Source organism: Corythoichthys intestinalis, chromosome 12, assembly GCF_030265065.1.
Source record: "Corythoichthys intestinalis isolate RoL2023-P3 chromosome 12, ASM3026506v1, whole genome shotgun sequence".
NCBI classification, from domain to species: Eukaryota; Metazoa; Chordata; class Actinopteri; order Syngnathiformes; family Syngnathidae; genus Corythoichthys; species Corythoichthys intestinalis.
The window spans coordinates 35,947,629-35,952,033 of NC_080406.1; positions in this window are offsets into that span (position 1 = coordinate 35,947,629).

Consider the following 4,405-nt stretch of genomic DNA (forward strand, 5'->3'; position numbering starts at 1 on the left):
GTGGAAGAAAGTCGAGTGGGCTAAAGTAAACTTGCAGAGAGGCTCCCACTGTCAAAGGAGGGGCTTGCCTGCACTTCTTGACTATCACGTCAAAGGGAGTTCCTCTCTGGCTATTTGAGAAAGAAAAAAAGGCACATGAACAACATTTTTACAAGGAAGACCTAGTTGGTTTTATGTTTTATTTTTCCGTTTTCCATTGGTAATTAATATATTTCCTTTCATATACACAGTAGTGATACCTCTACATACGAAGTTAATTAGTTCCAGGACCTTGTTTGTAAATCGAAATGGGCTTATGTCGAGCAGGATTTTCCCATAAGAATACATTATATTTCCATTAATTCGTTCGACAGCCCGAATACATTATGAATAAAAATCAGCACAATAGTAATAATTATGATTAGGGTTGTTCCGATCATGTTTTTTTTGCTCCTGATCTGATCCCGATCATTTTAGTTTGAGTATCTGCTGATCCCGATATTTCCCGATCCGATTGCTTTTTTTTTTTTGCTCCCGATTCAATTCCAATCATTACCGATAATTTTTCCCGATCATATACATTTTGGCAATGCATTAAGAAAAAAATGAATAAAACTCGGACGAATATATACATTCAACATACAGTACATAAGTACTGTATTTGTTTATTATGACAATAAATCCTCAAGATTGCATTTACATTATTAACATTCTTTCTGTGAGAGGGATCCAGGGATAGAAAGACTTGTGACTTTGTATATTGTGACTAAATATTGCCATCTAGTGTATTTTTTTAGCTTTCAGTAAATGATACTGTAGCCATGCCCAAATGCATGATCGGAAGTGGAACCATGACTGTGCGTAGTGCTACTAATTGATATATTTTCTCTGCGTTGGGAAGAAAAAGATCAATTACTACCTTGCATCCCCACATTGCTTCCCACGACATTTCTAATCGTAGGGAGAGGGATTGTAAGGCTTTAGCCAATTAAAAAAGGCTCCAAAGGCTGCCGAAATTCACTCTACTCATTTTACGCTGCCTTTTAGCGCTCTATATAGGTACAACGGCGCCATTAGAGATTGAGGACGACAATGCGTGAGTGGGTCGTGCAGCACATGCATTAACTGCATTAAATATTTTAACGTGATACATTTTTAAAAAAATTAATTACCGCCGTTATTGGGATAAACTTGATAACCTACCTTAAGCCTAAACTAAAGACTCTGGATGAGTGTAACATATTATGTCTGTAACGGTAAATACAATTAGAAAACGATTTAATTAAAAAATATATATATTAAAAAAAGGCATGTCCGATATTTTTTTGCCGATTCCGATACTTTGAAAATGACGTGATCGGACCCGATCAATCGGGATGAGACATCTCTAATTATGATAATACCTATAATAATGTAACAAATCGGGTTCTAATGTGGCGGATGTGTTTTGCGTTGTGTACCTGAACGCACCGCGTGGCTGACTTGACAGAGTGAGAGAGGGACTTTTTACTTTCACTTTGTTCAGGGGCGGCGGACAGTGGGCATATTGTGTTGCACAAGTTCTGAAATAAATGATTAAAAACCTGATGAAGCTGGCGATTTTTTGGCGATGTTACCACAATGATAATTATCACCATAACTTATAAAGACTGGAGAACGGACGGAGGACCGTCGAGATCTTAGACGTTCTATGGCCGTATTGTCGAGCAAGTTCACAGAAGCGGACACGACGCTCATATAGTATTTATATTAGGGTTGTCAAACGATTAAAATTTTTAATCGAGTTAATTACAGCTTAAAAATTAATTAATCGTAATTAATCGCAATTCAAACCATCAATAGAATATGCCATATTTTTCTGTAAATTATTGTTGGAATGGAAAGATAAGACACAAGACGGATATATACATTCACCATACTGTATTTTTTTATTATTACAAAAATCAACAAGATGGCATTAACATTATTAACATTCTCTTAAAGCGATCCAGGGATATAAAGACTTGTAGTTCTTAAAAGACAAATGTTAGTACAAGTTATAGAAATTTTATATTAACACCCCTCTTAATGTTTTCGTTTTATTAAAATTTGTAAAATTTTCAATCAAAAAATAAACTAGTAACTCACCATTATTGATGTCAATAATTACACCATGCTCACTCATTGTGACACCCATAAAATCATTTGGACCCAAGCGCCAGCAGAGGGCGCCAAACACCAAAAAACAAGTAACAAGCGGACATTACACTGCTGTCATTTTAATCTGTTTGAGCGGGGCATGTGCGTTGATTGCGTCAAATATTTTGACGTGATTAATTTTAAAAAATTAATTACCGCCCGTTAACGCCATAATTTTGACAGCCCTAATTTATATCTTTTTTTTTTTTTTTTTTTTTTTTTTTTTTTAACTTTCCTGTTCAGCTGCTTGACATGGAGAATTGAGATCTGAGTGTCTGATTGTTTTAAACAGTTTTAATGTATCACATGGGAGCATGACATACATCCATTATGATCATTCAATGTACCTCGTTTATTAGGAAAAAGAAGCGAACAGAAAGGGGATTATGGGGGACCAGAAGAAAAGAGGGAGAGAGAGAGACAGAAAAAGCACAACAACAATAAATACATTGAACGCCTACTCTAACTATATGAATATGTTGGTGCTATCGTTAGGTAGTTTATTTCCGGTTGACACCATGTGGGGGGCCTGATAACCAAGGATGGGGGCGGGGGGTTCTGAGACATAAGTGATTGGGAGGGGTCAAGTGTACATGAAACAGCCATGTGGTCTAGAACCCAGTATTTTTGTGAATCCCTTGTGAGTGTGAGTATGTTGGCGTCCTATTCGATGCTGTCTCATTTCTAATCCTGATATCGAGGTTTTCTACTTGAGTGTGTCTAATTTCACCTAGTCATGCGTGAGTCCCATCCAACATGTAATAGTCACGCAGACGAGTGGAGATGCCGAGTGGGTGCCACCCCAGGGCCATGGCCCTTCCCCAACCAATCAAAAATTTTCTCACCTTTTTCCTTTTTGTTCACCACCATCACTAACATTCTTGGAATCCATGTTGATGTCTCTCATTAGAAAATCCACCATGCGTCTGTCTTGCAGGTAAACAAACCGCGGTGCTGTCATAAATCATCGTATTTCGAGCATGTCTTCGGATGTAGAAACAAATGATGAATCAAATTTTATGTTGGATGTTGAAGCGATCATATGTCGAGGTACCACTGTATATATATTAAGCAAGAAGCATGAAGTCGATGATGATTTACTTGATATACGAGGTACCACTGTATACATAAAAAAAAAAAAAAACAGTTAAATACAAATGAAAAAAATAAATACCGTAATTTGTGGAGAGTACAGGTGCTACTTTTTTTCCCTGATTTTGAACCCTACGGTTTGTAGTCCAGTGCGGCTTATTTGTTGATTTATTTGGGTTAAAAGGTAACACTTTATTTGACAGCGGCATCATAAGACTATCATAGGACTAGAGGTGTGCAAAATTTCCGATTCTTAGATTATTCGCGATTCGGCCGTGGAAGATTCGAGAACGATTCACAAACATCCAAATTCCGATTATTGAAATATGCAAGTAAAGCGGAAGTACAACACACTCAGCGCGCCGCGCGGTCTTCAGGACGCAATGAGGAAGGAAGCGAGAGTAGCTAAACATCATGCTTCTCATTACCCGGCCCCTCGGGTAATGCCAATGCTCAACTCACGGCTCTAGCTCAACTCATGCCACGAGATGAAAAAAACACAACAACATACCTGACTGCTGCCGAAAAGCTGCTACAAAGTACATCCACATAATGTTACGTTAAATATCATTTATATAGGACTAGATGCAATGTAGATTCGGTAGCGTTAGCAGCACATCTACAAAAAACTAGATACGGGTGTTAGTAAACGGCCGCCATCTTAAAGCAGTACACTTCCCTGCAAGGCTGTTGTAGCGAACCTTCCAAGCAAACCTAATTAACTTTTTATCTAAAATACTCCTAAATCGGTAAAATATTGACTTGAATCTATCTTTAAAATAGTTTTAAAACTTTCACATGTCAAAAGTAGAAAAAAAGGGAAATTATGGAATAACGGGAGCAATTTTAACAACTTTAACGGTTGATTCACAACATTAAATTAATTGAATGTAGTTTAAAGCTGCTGATACAGACTGGGGACTGGAGTTTTTTATTTACTGATATTTTTGTATATTTGTTTACTTCTATATGTTAACTTGATACTGAAATAGTAGTTTGGTTTAGCCTGAGAGTATTTTTGAACAATTTTGGAACTAATGTACAAAACATTAAAAAAAAAAAAACAAAGTAGGGGGGTGCATCAATAATCGTTTTATAATCGAATCGGAGCCTCGGAATCGGAATCGTAATTGAATCGTTAGGTGCCCAAAGATTC